At 38.7% G+C, this 17,557-nt stretch overlaps 1 pseudogene; it reads right to left on the bottom strand.

Moving 5' to 3' along the window:
• Positions 1-376: 376 nt before the first annotated feature.
• On the bottom strand, positions 377-17,087 carry LOC145659399 (polyadenylate-binding protein 1A-like; annotated as a pseudogene).
• Between the last annotated feature and the right edge of the window lie 470 nt (positions 17,088-17,557).

The raw sequence follows: 17,557 nt of genomic DNA, 5'->3' as shown, positions 1-17,557 counted from the left end.
TTTACCACCTTGTTCCACATTGCATATGACAGACTGCAGGTTTAATGATTGGATCAAGGAGACTGGATGGGTGCATGTCATTAGTGACTGGTGGATGGACTGGAAGGGAGAGTGCTTTCTTGGTGGGCAAACTGGTATGGAAGATCTAGGCACCGGACTGACATCGCCTGAGTGATGAGTGAGTGAGTGAGTGACGATGGTCAGCTGAGGAAAACGTGACCGAGGACGGGTAGGATCCTGGGTGTACACTGGGATGACCTAAGGCAGGCACTGCCGCGGTACTGGCTTGAGCTCCTTGTGGCAGCCTAGGTCCACGTATCCCTTGATGTATGGCCAGAACAAATGATTTGTCTGAGGGCTCGTCCTTTGTGCCTCAGTTTTGAAGGTATGGCCTACGTGTTCAGCAGTCTCATGAATGCAATGGATGGGTTTTGATAAAGAGGAGCAAGGGGAAATGATGCATAAGCTTTATCAAGCTCAAACTTGCGTTTGAGCTCTGTCTGCCTCTCGCCTTTCTTCTGGGCACGACCCACATACACCTGCTTCCCATTCAGCTGCTTCCTATTCATCTCATCCACAGCCCTTTTGGCGTCCTCGTGCCTCTCCAAGCTCACAAAGCCAAAGCCCTTGGATTTGCCACTCTCATCTATCATGACGCAAATGCTCAGCGTTGGGCCGAACTTGCTGAAGAGCTCCTTCAGCTTCTTGTCGTCCATGTCCTCTCTAAGGTTCTTGATGTACACATTGGGGAACTCCATGACCCTGGCTCCCATCTCAGCCTCACACTCCTTGCGAGACCTGAAGCAGCCAATGAACACTTTGCGGTCATTGAGCAACATGCCATTAAGTTTCTCAATGGCTCTCTCCGAAGCCTCGCCGCTCTCACAGTGTACAAAGCCGTAGACCTTAGAGCCGCTGTCATCACACACCACCTTGCGGGAAAGGAATGGCAAAGTTGGAGAATGTGTCATAAAGGGTTCCGTAGTCAATAGACTTGTCCAGGTTTTTGAGGAAGATGTTGCCAATTCTGCTCTTCCTCAGAGAGGGGTCTCTTTTTTCCAAAAAGCAACAACAATTCAACAGAGCCAGGCAAGTGTCGACTGACCAAAGCGATCAAAGTAACACTTTAGCTTTAGAATTCAGATGACAGATGACAACTTAGTTGTTACGTAAGAGTTATTTTACGTAAATGTTTATTTTTTAATATTATCCAAATGCCATTTATTTATTTATTTTTATCGTTAATGATTAATTATTCAATTATTTAAACTGACAGCCTTAACAACATGAATGAGAGGCTTGTTTCTCTACTAGCCTATTAACTGTACTAGGCTTTAACAATAACAATGCCTTACATTTCAAAATATTACCCAGTTAAAGTATTTTCCAAAAATTGTCCATATGCTGGTCACACTGGATCATTTACCACATGGCTCAAAATAAATACTTTTACATTGATAAACGTAGCAACATTCATTTTCTTTAGCCTAATGCTAGGCAACAAAAATCTATCACATTAAAGATAGTTAATGGGATTAAATCAGTTTGCCTTGGAGAAGGCATTTGTTCTTTGACGTTAAAAATACTCGCCTGGAATTAAACCTAGTAGAGTTCCACAACGAGGTGCAATTTGTAAAAGGACGTCTTTTTCTCTCCGAGTAAGAAATCTGCAGAAATAAATACATCAGTTAAATTTTTAAATATGTAGGTTAGAAATGCAAGTATAAAGAGCAGATATATTATCTGTGCTAATTAATGAATGTATTTAAAGTATACATTTAGTAGGCCTAAAAATATAACTCGTATGTAAATCATATCTAAATATTTTTATTTAGAGTAAATTACATGCGACATATTGAAGATTTTGATTTCTTTGGCCCGCTACCACCATATCGCCTCATCAGGAACTTTTACACTTTATTTTTTATTTATTTTTATTTATAACTTGTATTATATACAAGTATATAGAATAAGTATTCGCCATCTGCACCATTACATGAAATGATGTGTGTGTGTGTGTGTGTGTGTGTGGGTGTGTGTGTGTGTATGTATGTATGTATGTATATGGTTATGTGCGAGTACATGTATGTTGGATTGTATATGTACACGTATTAGAGTGTGATATTTATCGTTTATGGATTGGCTCTGTATGGATTTTATCAAAGGTGTCCAGTCTAGATTATTGGTTCTGTTATTGATTAATTCTGAGAATTATTCTATTGATCTATATAGTCTATCAACAGATTTTTCTATTGGGTGACACTAATATTATTTTTTGTTTTCCAGTTCATGAGTATGTTGGGTTTTTTTGTTGTTGTTTTTTTTGCAATAATATTTTTATTATATCAATATAATAATGTTATACATAGTATCCTGTCATATTGGTTGATGATATGTCACCTAGGAGACATAAAGATGGTGTTGGAAGGATATGGTTATTTAAAGCATGGGATATGATGGTGATGACGACTTGCCAAAATTGCTTGATAGGTGTGCTCTGCCATGTGGCGTGAATGTGTTTTGAGTAAAGTATGTACAGATTGCTGAGCTTGTGAAACCAATTTTAAACATCCAATGTGTAGTATAATGTACTCTGTATTATTTTGTACTGAATGCATTGTAGGTTAGTGTTGCTGTCATGTGGTAATGATTATTACACATTTTAATCCAAACTGCGGCGTCGGGGGCTGGTAATAAATCTTCCTCCCATTGTCTCGATGGGAGAGTAACTGTGAGATTTGATTTCACTATTATTTTGTGTATCTTAGATAATAGGTTTTTTGTATTAGGAATGTTTAGAAATTCTGATATGGATGTAGGTATCGGAATTGATTTTTGAACACATAGGTGATCTTAGCTGATGGTATTGTAGGAATTGGGGGCTTTCTATACCATATTTTGGGGCTAGTTGTGGGCATTACATGAAAGAAGTCTTATGATAAATATGTTTAAGGTGTGTAATGCCTTTTTCTATCCAAGATGTAAAGTTTAATATTTTTGTTCATGGTAAATTCTGGATTGTTCCAAATGGGAGAATGACTAGTTTGTGTGAGTGTGGAGTTTGATATCTTGTGGAATTTCCACCAGACTGTTAGTGTCATGGCCACCCTCAAACTGTTGAAACATGGATATTTTTTAATATAAGTCTGGGCACATTTGAAACACCTGCCGCAAACATTACTGACATTATATCTTGTTTATTTGATTGACTGTGTTTCTCTAGCCACAAGTACTTTTTGATTTATTTATTTTTTAATTTGGTAATTTTATATATAACAGCAACAACTGACATCTTAAGTTTTATGACAAAATGTGCAAACAAGCTGGCCTGAGAGGTGTGTAGCGGGATATGACTCAGTGCATCTCTGGTGCTGCTTTTGATGAGTACAGTGTCATGAGTGTGTCTGTCCAGCAGTGCAAAGAGGAGATACAGCTTCTTCTCCCGGAGGTTTCCGATAAATATGTAGATATGTTAGCACGATATAGAAAGACAGCTGCCCATCCTCATAGTCTAGGTACATGCCCACATTCCTGGGCAATTGTGTCAGTGCCAGAGGGGTCTCAGGCTTGGTGCAGGTGTACAACTTCTGGATGCTCCTCCAGAGCACCCAGAAACCCTCATAGTGGGTTTCTCAACTTGCCCAGACTCAAATCTGAATATCGGTGTCCGAAAGGTCTTAGAGAGGAACAAAAAACACAACACATTTGATTACATTGTTCCAGTATAAATATGGTTATCAAACATGCTTTTAAAAATATACTTCCATGGAGATGGTGCCCTACAGGGTAGTGTTGGAACAGTGTGTATAGGCTTAGTGTCATGTTGTGGCCCCGCCCCCTCCTCAAACATCTTGGTGTGTGTGTGTTCGTCTGTGTTGCCACACCCTCTCGTGTCGTTCACCTGTTCTCTGTTATGTGTAATCGGCTTGGGTGTATATATGTCTCGTGTGTCATAGTACGTGTGTTGGTGTTTGAGATGTGTATAGTGTTTGAGCTTTGTTGTATGTTTTGCATGTTTGCAAAAATAAAAGTGCGTTTCATCGTGCCTCGTCCCCGCATCCTGCTTATCCTCGCAACGTCACAACTAGACCACTGTAGATGTAACTTAGAACCTCCAGTGACCTCTGTATGTGTTTCTTTAGTTGTATGAGCTCCACTGGAGGAATCTGAATAGTTGACAATGGAAGAGGGGTATATCAGATTCACCCCTTCTGCCTCGGTGTGACAGATTAACACACTGCATTAACGTTTAGAAATAAAAACATATGGTAAACACAGTCTAGAAAATATTACCTTGTAACAATTCATTCAGTATATGAACTGTTTTCTCTGTCCTTATGTCTATAAACTAAAAGTAATAAAACATTTAAATGATAAATAAATTACATTTTAAATAAATTAAATTGTATAAATGTTCACAAATAAGAAACTACATTGGTCTGCACTTTTCTCCACAGATTCAAGGAACTCATGAAAGTTGGAAGCTATAGAAACACATAATACAGAATTATAGACTGACTGATGTGTGAGCAGAAAGATCACTGTGATGTTCTCATATCTAAGGCACTCAAAGCATTGATGTTATATAAATGAACTGTGATCTGATTGGTTTAAGGAAATAGATTCACCTACTTTGAAGTTCAAGTTTTTATCAAAAGGTTAGAACTGGTTGACTATACTTTGTCTGTTCTGCAACAGGAAATGTAAACATTTATATCCAAAGTATTACGCGATAGAAATCAATTCAAGACTACCCGTTATTGACCGCTAGATGGGGGAAGATACGAAGAAATAAATGAGTCCAGATCCTCATGCCCGACTTTACGGTGAGACTCTGCTTTTACGTCATTAAAATGCTAAAGAAAAAAGGCCGCCATATTTGTAGTTCCACAACGTGAAAAGGCGTCATTTTGTATGCCAACGAATGAATAAACACCATGCCATGCCTTGAAGACGACGAAATTGCAATCTATTTAGCTAGCCATAAGAATAAGAATAGCTGTATGATTTACACAATCACAAATATATTACATGTACATACATCTACATTTCAGTCGATCAAAATGTTTCACGCACTTATAACCGCAACTTTATGTTACAGCGGTCATATCAGAGATTTACCAATATAAAACGCAACAGGTGTCGTGTTCTGTAATAGAACATTTTAACATTTATATCCATATTACACTGCAGAAATCAATTCAAGGCTGTAGATTCGTCGTACCAAATGACGTAAACTCAATATAAACCGCTGACTTAATTTAATGAACAGTATTAAGATAATGAGTGAGTACAGCGAGTCTTGTCTTACTGATGCCTGTTCTAACTGAACATAGGCAGACTCCTGCATGCTGACTGGTCTAGTCACCAAACACCTGCAGCTATGGCAGCTCGTAGCAGACAAACAGGACAGTCGTTTATTCAAATGATCTACACTGACAACAGTTCTGAAATGTTACCCCTGCTGACATCAGAATGAATAAGATTCAAGTTCAGCAAATGTTAACGCATTTGACAATGGGACAGAGACAGAGCAGGACGAAAATCCACCCTCTGCCGACTGAACAAGAGCGGCGGAGGATGAGCAATGACTGGCCCATTAGACCAATCTTGAAGCGGATAGATTTCTGGGAAGAACGTGACCAAAGCTGGAGGTTCGCAGCACGAAGATCAGGCACTTCTACAATTAATTATCCAAGAGGCCTAATAAGAACACCTGTGGAGGAAAACGCCATTATTCCGGGTGCCATGTTGACCTTTCCATCAGTACCGTCAAAAACCAACAACTTCACGGTATCTTCAACCACGTATTTTGACTGGTACCTACCTGGTGCAGTGATTTGTGAGCAGAACCGCACCCTGGTCGCCTGGAACAACGGAGGAAATTCGAGTCCCGCACCTGATTTTAAAACGGACACCTCTCCATGAAGATTATTTAAAACGCCCGCATGTACAGTTCTTTAAAAAATAAACAACACACGACCCATTGTGTTTGATTTTATGATGTATATGTACTGAACAGATATAAACAGCCTGTGTATTGTGAAAATACATGCATGTGTCTTCTACAGCAATTACTGTGCCGTGCACACTACGTTTGGCATGAAGTGTTTGCTTTTTCCAAAGCAAGTAGTATTAAATTATTCTCAGAATAAATTTCACAAAGACATGGACTTTTCGGTTGACCGTAGAAAGATGTTTTTTTTTTTGCAATTTCTTTAATGTGAATCGTATGTAGGTTACCACTGCTAAGCTTCACCAATGCCAAGGTAAGACCTCGAAAGGACGCAGAAAATTATTTTAATAACAGCTTCTGCTGATTTATTCAATAACTGTATGACACCGTTTGAGTGTACGTACCGACTGAAAACAAACTCAAATTATTAGAGACACTCTTACTGCGTCTCCACATTGAAACATATCAGTTAGTTAGCTAGGCTGGCTAACTAGCTTACCTTTATTAGCTAACTAAGATAATGGCGAAGAGGATTACGTTAAAACAAAAAATGCTCAGATTAACTTGTGTCTCATGGCACGCAGTTGAGTTTAAAATGAAACACAATGAAATCAAATTAAATTGACCCAGCTGCAACAAGCTCAGCAACCACATTTAATTTCACTGATTGGTCAGTTAGCCAGGCTATACAAAACAGGCTATTGTTAGAAATTCTGCACATGTGCTTCGCTTAGCTTCACAGCTCACACTGCTTATAATTAGAAGATAACGTATCCACGTTCGTAATAACGTGGTGAAATCTGCCAAAAATGGTGAGACTGAGCATAATAAATAAGACAATCTGAGCACTTAGTCCACATATTTCTAAATGAGACGAAAAAGTTTTTCCAAACAATATAAAGCACACAATTCTATATGGGAAAACAGTTACATTTGTCATTAAGACAAGCACTACTTATTACACAAATGTCAATAACTGTCCTAATATTAATAGTTCAACAGTCTTCCTCTGTCTATTATACGCACTGTACACGTGTGAAATATCTGCCTTGAAATTACAATGAAATGACTTCCGGGCGCACTGAAAATTGTTATGTACACACAGACACCCCCATACCAACATAAGCATAGTGCAACTCTATGTTTACGCACCAGAGATTGAGTGGGCAAGTGCGTATATATGCACGTTTAAATTATTATACACAAATGTAAGTAGTAGGCTATTTATGTGAAAATGTTTCATATGTATGTACAAGTAGTGTTTCCCTGATTTCTCCCTAAATGGCCCCTCATAGTTCAGCAGTAATGAGGCTAGTTAGATTTTGCTCAGAATTAAGTACACTTTGGGATGTTATATGTATCACAGTCTCCGGTGAGCCGTACATGGTTAATCAATCCAGGTTGAGGTAGAGTCACTGCATTAATGACACATCTGTTTGCATTGCCAGTTGTTGCTATGGCAGCAATGAAATTAGGAAATTCAAAGAAAAACAACTCATCTACACTCTTGGAACTTTAGAACCCCATATGTCCTGTGGCCCAATGTCACACGTGAGGGGAATCCCATCAACACCTTTACAGATCAGTCTGTGGAAAGACACTGAAGAGGACAGAGGAAAAATGAGGCGTTTCTGGAGATGGTGTGCTGGACGCATCGAGGACGAATACACAGACACAAAGGATGTGGAGGGTAAATGTAAATATAATGCCACTCACACCTGCGGTTGCTGCTGCTACCACTCATACCTGTGGTTAAAATTCCTTTTTTGTCTTTAGCGCTGCATTGTCGCCTCTATCTCCCAATAATTCATAGTCGAGGCTTTAGAAATCTAATTTTTTGGGGGGTATATGCCATTTCCTGTTATTTGTGCAGAATACACACACTTTCACTTAGGAATCCACAAAGTTTTATAAATGAGGTCCCTGAATAACATCAATCTATTTCTACACTATATGGCTTTCTAATTTCATATGTCTGTCTGTCTTTCTGTTTGTCTGTGTGTGTGTGTGTGTGTGTGTGTGTGTGTGTGTGTGTGTGTGTGTGGTTCTGTGTCAATAGTGGGGCCTGTGGCCCGATTGGAGTGTTTGCGGTGTGAGAAGGAGGAGTTGGAGAACAGTTTGTTGGAGCAGCTGAAGGAGTTTAGGTGGCAGAAGCAGAAGGAGCTGCAGGTTCTTCAGGAGATGCTAAAACACAAGCAGCAGGAGGAGACAGAGCTCCTGCAGAAACAGCAGGAGGAGGAGGAGCATAACAGGTCCATCAAGAGTAAGTACTATGAAAATGCAATAATACTAACATAACTAATAATGAATGTTAGCCTTTAGGCTCCAATAAAAGTGATACTAATATATGTATAGTACTATATATATTATATTTTATAGATCCTGTAGGAATTATGTGGTATATAGAATCTGTGTTCTATATATATATATATATATATATATATATATATATATATATATATATATATATATATATATATATATCCAGAGCAGTAATGATACTTGCTCTGGCAGATATGAAAATGGCCTGTGAACAGGAGAAGAAATCTCTGGAGGAAGAACTTGAGAAGCTCAGACTGTCACTGCAGGTAGAGATCCCTTATAGTGTCAGTACACATCCACCAGTACCTCCACCTTTCACTTATAGCAGCAGTACACATTCAGTACACATTCCCACCTTTCCATTGTACTGGCTCTAGTGATGATTCGTGTGTGTGCGTGTGTGTGCGTGTGTGTGTGTGTGTGTGTGTTATACCAGCCCATAGAGGAGGACATTATGAGTCTGAAAGTGGCTCTGGAGATAAAGAACCAGGAGATCAAAGATCAGCACGATCATCTGGTAAAACTATATACTCTGTTTATATACTATATACTCTGTATGTAGTACCTGGTTTAACACAATATCCTCTGTATATATACTATATACTGTTTATGTAGTACCTGATTTAACACTATATCCTCAGCTTACTCTAGTCTGCAGATGTGAAGAAATTAAACAGAATGTGTATCTGTGTATATGTGCGCACCTGTATGTGTGCCCCTGTGTGTGTGTGTGTGGAGAAGCATGTTCTGGTTCTCCTGCAGCAGAATGCAGCACTAATTGCCAGGAAAGACCTGCATGTCGCCAAGTCCAGGTCTCTACACCTCTGCACTGTTTCACTCACACATCAGCATGTGGTGTTAGCAGGACTAAGACCTTTAAGGGAGACTCCTTTAAACCTTTAAGGGACTAACCTAGTACTTGTTTTCTTCATATGGCTGGGTTTGACACCTTTCATCACAAGAATCTGTAGCACTCAATCTGGTAAAACAATGCGCTCTCTATGTATACTATATACTCTTTACGTGTCAAGTTGAAATCAGCTCATAATCAAACTCATAAACATATATATCAACTTATGCTAGTGTATCTACAGATGTGAAGAAATTAAACAGTATCTGTATGTCTGTATGTGTGCCCGTGTGTGTGCGTGTGCTTGTGTGTGTGCGTTGTCATCAGGCCCAGAAGAACGTGCTGTTGGAGAAGCGTGTTCAGGTCCTCTAGTAACAGAATAGCACCAAAATGCGAGGATAGGCCTGCATCTCGCCAAGTCCAGGTCTCTACACCTATGCACTGTTTTACTCACACATCAGCATGTGGGATGAGCAGGACTAAGACCTGCAAGGGATTTAACCTTTAAGAGATAATCTGTTCAGAACATCCTAAAACATTTTAAGAAAGTTATTAAGGGCTATGGAAGTGTTATTCAAATGAGTTCATGAAAGTTTGTAAGGGTTACATTAGGGTTGATCGAATGAGATAATTCCATATGACCTCTATAAGGCTTCATATAATAAGTGCTGTTAGCCTCACAGATGTACTATATCTGTAGCCTTTAACAGCAGGCTACGCTTCACACCACGTCTCTTCTACCCTCAGGCGGTTGGCAGAGGAGATGCCTAACCTGCAGAAGTACCTGGACAAAGAGGACATCGAAAAGAAGCTTCTGAGCCGAACCAATGAGGAGCTGCCCTGTAAAGAAAATATAAATATCTGTATAATATGTAAATAAAAGGAAGATGTGGTTGTATAGTGTAGTCGTTTGATTATAAATAATCTCATAATAATCTTATCTACAAATTCTGCAGGAGTACCTGGACAAAGAGGACATCGAAAGAAGCTTCTGAGCCAAACCAATGAGGAGCTGCCCTGTAAATAAAATATAAATATCTGTATAATATGTAAATAAAAGGAAGATGTGGTTGTATAGTGTAGTCGTTTGATTATAAATAATCTCATAATAATCTTATCTACAAATTCTGCAGGAGTACCTGGACAAAGAGGACATCGAAAGAAGCTTCTGAGCCGAACCAATGAGGAGCTGCCCTGTAAATAAAATATAAATATCTGTATATGTAAATAAAAGGAAGATTTGGTTGTATAGTGTAGTCGTTTGATTATAAATAATCTCATAATAATCTTATCCACAAATTCTATTACATTTACATAGTAACATTCACTCATATACTCAAATTCCATATGATACATAGAAAACGTCCACCTCATCTATTTTAGTTTTTTCCTGATCAATAATACAAAAAAAAGAAAAGAAAAAAAATGAACAGCGCCCTCTAGCGATGAACCTCAATTATTTCAAGATAACTTTAAAACATGGCTAGGTTAAGTCGGCGTTAAAACAAAAAATGCTCAGATTAACTTGTGTCTCATGGCACGCAGCTGAGTTTAAAATGAAACACAATGAAATCAAATTAAATTGACCCAGCTGCAACAAGCTCAGCAACCACATTTAATTTCACTGATTGGTCAGTTAGCCAGGCTATACAAAACAGGCTATTGTTAGAAATTCTGCACATGTGCTTCGCTTAGCTTCACAGCTCACACTGCTTATAATTAGAAGATAACGTATCCACGTTCGTAATAACGTGGTGAAATCTGCCAAAAATGGTGAGACTGAGCATAATAAATAAGACAATCTGAGCACTTAGTCCACATATTTCTAAATGAGACGAAAAAGTTCTTCCAAACAATATAAAGCACACAATTCTATATGGGAAAACAGTTACATTTGTCATTAAGACAAGCACTACTTATTACACAAATGTCAATAACTGTCCTAATATTAATAGTTCAACAGTCTTCCTCTGTCTATTATACGCACTGTATACATGTGAAATATCTGCCTTGAAATTACAATGAAATGACTTCCGGGCGCACTGAAAATTGTTATATACACACAGACACCCCCATACCAACATAAGCATAGTGCAACTCTATGTTTACGCACCAGAGATTGAGTGGGCAAGTGCGTATATATGCACGTTTAAATTATTATACACAAATGTAAGTAGTAGGCTATTTATGTGAAAATGTTTCATATGTATGTACAAGTAGTGTTTCCCTGATTTCTCCCTAAATGGCCCCTCATAGTTCAGCAGTAATGAGGCTAGTTAGATTTTGCTCAGAATTAAGTACACTTTGGGATGTTATATGTATCACAGTCTCCGGTGAGCCGTACATGGTTAATCAATCCAGGTTGAGGTAGAGTCACTGCATTAATGACACATCTGTTTGCATTGCCAGTTGTTGCTATGGCAGCAATGAAATTAGGAAATTCAAAGAAAAACAACTCATCTACACTCTTGGAACTTTAGAACCCCATATGTCCTGTGGCCCAATGTCACACGTGAGGGGAATCCCATCAACACCTTTACAGATCAGTCTGTGGAAAGACACTGAAGAGGACAGAGGAAAAATGAGGCGTTTCTGGAGATGGTGTGCTGGACGCATCGAGGACGAATACACAGACACAAAGGATGTGGAGGGTAAATGTAAATATAATGCCACTCACACCTGCGGTTGCTGCTGCTACCACTCATACCTGTGGTTAAAATTCCTTTTTTGTCTTTAGCGCTGCATTGTCGCCTCTATCTCCCAATAATTCATAGTCGAGGCTTTAGAAATCTAATTTTTTGGGGGGTATATGCCATTTCCTGTTATTTGTGCAGAATACACACACTTTCACTTAGGAATCCACAAAGTTTTATAAATGAGGTCCCTGAATAACATCAATCTATTTCTACACTATATGGCTTTCTAATTTCATATGTCTGTCTGTCTTTCTGTTTGTCTGAGTGTGTGTGTGTGTGTGTGTGTGTGTGTGTGTGTGTGTGTGTGTGTGTGTGTGTGTGTGTGTGTGTGTGTGTGTGTGTGTGGTTCTGTGTCAATAGTGGGGCCTGTGGCCCGATTGGAGTGTTTGCGGTGTGAGAAGGAGGAGTTGGAGAACAGTTTGTTGGAGCAGCTGAAGGAGTTTAGGTGGCAGAAGCAGAAGGAGCTGCAGGTTCTTCAGGAGATGCTAAAACACAAGCAGCAGGAGGAGACAGAGCTCCTGCAGAAACAGCAGGAGGAGGAGGAGCATAACAGGTCCATCAAGAGTAAGTACTATGAAAATGCAATAATACTAACATAACTAATAATGAATGTTAGCCTTTAGGCTCCAATAAAAGTGATACTAATATATGTATAGTACTATATATATTATATTTTATAGATCCTGTAGGAATTATGTGGTATATAGAATCTGTGTTCTATATATATATATATATATATATATATATATATATATATATATATATATATATATATATATATATATATATATATATATATATATATATATATATATCCAGAGCAGTAATGATACTTGCTCTGGCAGATATGAAAATGGCCTGTGAACAGGAGAAGAAATCTCTGGAGGAAGAACTTGAGAAGCTCAGACTGTCACTGCAGGTAGAGATCCCTTATAGTGTCAGTACACATCCACCAGTACCTCCACCTTTCACTTATAGCAGCAGTACACATTCAGTACACATTCCCACCTTTCCATTGTACTGGCTCTAGTGATGATTCGTGTGTGTGCGTGTGCGCGTGTGCACGTGTGTGTGCGTGTGTGTGTGTGTGTGTGTGTGTGTGTGTGTGTGTGTTATACCAGCCCATAGAGGAGGACATTATGAGTCTGAAAGTGGCTCTGGAGATAAAGAACCAGGAGATCAAAGATCAGCACGATCATCTGGTAAAACTATATACTCTGTTTATATACTATATACTCTGTATGTAGTACCTGGTTTAACACAATATCCTCTGTATATATACTATATACTGTTTATGTAGTACCTGATTTAACACTATATCCTCAGCTTACTCTAGTCTGCAGATGTGAAGAAATTAAACAGAATGTGTATCTGTGTATATGTGCGCACCTGTATGTGTGCCCCTGTGTGTGTGTGTGTGGAGAAGCATGTTCTGGTTCTCCTGCAGCAGAATGCAGCACTAATTGCCAGGAAAGACCTGCATGTCGCCAAGTCCAGGTCTCTACACCTCTGCACTGTTTCACTCACACATCAGCATGTGGTGTTAGCAGGACTAAGACCTTTAAGGGAGACTCCTTTAAACCTTTAAGGGACTAACCTAGTACTTGTTTTCTTCATATGGCTGGGTTTGACACCTTTCATCACAAGAATCTGTAGCACTCAATCTGGTAAAACAATGCGCTCTCTATGTATACTATATACTCTTTACGTGTCAAGTTGAAATCAGCTCATAATCAAACTCATAAACATATATATCAACTTATGCTAGTGTATCTACAGATGTGAAGAAATTAAACAGTATCTGTATGTCTGTATGTGTGCCCGTGTGTGTGCGTGTGCTTGTGTGTGTGCGTTGTCATCAGGCCCAGAAGAACGTGCTGTTGGAGAAGCGTGTTCAGGTCCTCTAGTAACAGAATAGCACCAAAATGCGAGGATAGGCCTGCATCTCGCCAAGTCCAGGTCTCTACACCTATGCACTGTTTTACTCACACATCAGCATGTGGGATGAGCAGGACTAAGACCTGCAAGGGATTTAACCTTTAAGAGATAATCTGTTCAGAACATCCTAAAACATTTTAAGAAAGTTATTAAGGGCTATGGAAGTGTTATTCAAATGAGTTCATGAAAGTTTGTAAGGGTTACATTAGGGTTGATCGAATGAGATAATTCCATATGACCTCTATAAGGCTTCATATAATAAGCGCTGTTAGCCTCACAGATGTACTATATCTGTAGCCTTTAACAGCAGGCTACGCTTCACACCACGTCTCTTCTACCCTCAGGCGGTTGGCAGAGGAGATGCCTAACCTGCAGAAGTACCTGGACAAAGAGGACATCGAAAAGAAGCTTCTGAGCCGAACCAATGAGGAGCTGCCCTGTAAAGAAAATATAAATATCTGTATAATATGTAAATAAAAGGAAGATGTGGTTGTATAGTGTAGTCGTTTGATTATAAATAATCTCATAATAATCTTATCTACAAATTCTGCAGGAGTACCTGGACAAAGAGGACATCGAAAGAAGCTTCTGAGCCGAACCAATGAGGAGCTGCCCTGTAAAGAAAATATAAATATCTGTATAATATGTAAATAAATGGAAGATGTGGTTGTATAGTGTAGTCGTTTGATTATAAATAATCTCATAATAATCTTATCCACAAATTCTATTACATTTACATAGTAACATTCACTCATATACTCAAATTCCATATGATACATAGAAAACGTCCACCTCATCTATTTTAGTTTTTTCCTGATCAATAATACAAAAAAAAGAAAAGAAAAAAAAAATGAACAGCGCCCTCTAGCGATGAACCTCAATTATTTCAAGATAACTTTAAAACATGGCTAGGTTAAGTCGGCGTTAAAACAAAAAATGCTCAGATTAACTTGTGTCTCATGGCACGCAGCTGAGTTTAAAATGAAACACAATGAAATCAAATTAAATTGACCCAGCTGCAACAAGCTCAGCAACCACATTTAATTTCACTGATTGGTCAATTAGCCAGGCTATACAAAACAGGCTATTGTTAGAAATTCTGCACATGTGCTTCGCTTAGCTTCACAGCTCACACTGCTTATAATTAGAAGATAACGTATCCACGTTCGTAATAACGTGGTGAAATCTGCCAAAAATGGTGAGACTGAGCATAATAAATAATAAGACAATCTGAGCACTTAGTCCACATATTTCTGTTATATGTAATCGGCTTGGGTGTATATATGTCTCGTGTGTCATAGTACGTGTGTTGGTGTTTGAGATGTGCATAGTGTTTGAGCTTTGTTGTATGTTTTGCATGTTTGCAAAAATAAAAGTGCGTTTCATCGTGCCTCGTCCCCGCATCCTGCTTATCCTCGCAACGTCACAACTAGACCACTTTAGATGTAACTTAGAACCTCCAGTGACCTCTGTATGTGTTTCTTTAGTTGTATGAGCTCCACTGGAGGACTCTGAATAGTTGACAATGGAAGAGGGGTATATCAGATTCACCCCTTCTGCCTCGGTGTGACAGATTAACACACTGCATTAACGTTTAGAAATAAAAACATATGGTAGACACAGTATAGAAAATATTACCTTGTAACAATTCATTCAGTATATGAACTGTTTTCTGTGTCCTTATGTCTATAAATTAAAAGTAATAAAACATTTAAATGATAAATAAATTACATAAAATGTATAAACTTTTCTCCACAGATTCAAGGAACTCATGAAATTTGGAAGCTATAGAAACACATAATACAGAATTATACACTGACTGATGTGTGAGCAGAAAGATCACTGTGATGTTCTCATATCTAAAGCACTCAAAGCATTGATGTTATGTAAATGAACTGTGATCTGATTGGTTTAAGTAAATAGATTCACCTACTTTGAAGTTCAAGTTTTTATCAAAAGGTTAGAACTGGTTGACTATACTTTGTCTGTTCTGCAACAGGAAATTTAAACATTTATATCCAAAGTATTACGCGATAGAAATCAATTCAAGACTACCCGTTATTGACCGCTAGATGGTGGAAGATACGAAGAAATAAATGAGTCCAGATCCTCCTGCCCGACTTTACGGTGAGACTCTGCTTTTACTTCATTAAAACGCTAAAGAAAAAAGGCCGCCATATTTGTAGTTCCACAACGTGAAAAGGCGTCATTTTGTATGCCAAAGAATGAATAAACACCATGCCATGCCTTGAAGACCACGAAATTGCAATCTATTTAGCTATCCATAAGAATAAGAATAGCTGTATGATTTACATAATCACAAATATATTACTTGTACATACATCTACATTTCAGTCGATCAAAATGTTTCACGTACTTATAACCGCAACTTTATCTTACAGCGGTCATATCAGAGATTTACCAATAATCATCAGAATAAAGACATTTAACAGCTTTTCACAATAACCTTTCCTAGCTAGTTCACAAATAATAATTACGTTAGCTTGTTGCAATACAGAATACGTGCTGATTGTTGAAAAAAAAATACAATTAAGTTACTTGATATAAAACGCAACAGGCGTCGTGTTCTGTAATAGAAAATGTAAACATTTTCAATCTTCAGAGAACGAGTGAGCACAGCGAGTCTCATCTTACTGATGCCTGTTCTAACTGAACACAGGCAGACGCCTGCATGCTGACTGGTCTAGTCACCAAACACCTGCAGCTATGGCAGCTTCTAGCAGGCAAACAGAACAGTCATTTATTCAAATGATTTACATTGACAACAGTTATGTTACCCCTGCTGACATCAGAATTCCACAGAATTAAAAAGATTCAAGTTCATCAAATGTTTATTACCTCAAACTTATGCTTATTTTGCATCTCTTCTAGGTATTTTAGCAGTTTTCTAGTTCAGTGGTATCTTTGTCTCTAACCTACTGTACTTGCTAGGATACAGTAGATGACAAAGTATTTTTGTAAGTCACTCTGGATAAAAGCATCTGCTAAATGCCAAAAATGTAAATGTAAATGGAGGGTTGTATTAATACAGAATCCTGTTGTTGTGAAGCATACTGTCATAGCATTTAAATTGATACTGTATGTATATCAACTTGGCAGCTCAGCTCAGCCAATCAGATTTTAAGGCCAGATCTCTCTATGGCTTTTTATACTTCCAGCCAGCTGCTTCAGCAGTGCGCAGTGCTGTTGCACAAAGTCCAGGGAAGCGTCTCCGTTGCAGAGGATGTCTGCTCAGTCAGCTGTAGCAGGCAGTCTTCACGCAGGAGCACTCAGAGGCCTGGATCAGCTTCTTTGAAACCGACATCCCGAACCATGGAAAACTGTCCTATGAATACGGTTATCGATTTCAGCAAGAGTGCTGAACATGTGGAGACTCACTCAACCAGCCAAAGAAAGCACAGTGGACTAGCTAAAAAAGTGCAGAATCTGGTTACTGAAAATGAGCGTGATTCCTGGACAGCTATTTCCCAAACTCAGAGATTCCCGATATGGCAATCAAGAAATTCAGCAATGACTACACCAAAAAGCCTTATGATAACGCCTGTTGAGGAAATCTGTTTGAATCTGGACACCCTATTTGCCACTCCACGAGGTTCCAAGTGTTCATTTTCAACTAGAAACAGCCCTACTTCTTCACTGATGTGTTTTGACCTACCTGGTGTGCCCATTTATGAGCTGGACCACACTTTGACTGTCCGGGACAAAGCTAGAAGTTGCTCGCCTGATCTTAAAATGGACACAAATCCACAAAGCCGCAAGTGTGCATCTGCGCCT

This window comes from Electrophorus electricus, chromosome 10, assembly GCF_041902795.1.
Source record: "Electrophorus electricus isolate QZ-2024a chromosome 10, ASM4190279v1, whole genome shotgun sequence".
Taxonomy (NCBI): Eukaryota; Metazoa; Chordata; class Actinopteri; order Gymnotiformes; family Gymnotidae; genus Electrophorus; species Electrophorus electricus.
This window is presented reverse-complemented; position numbering and strand designations above follow the sequence as displayed.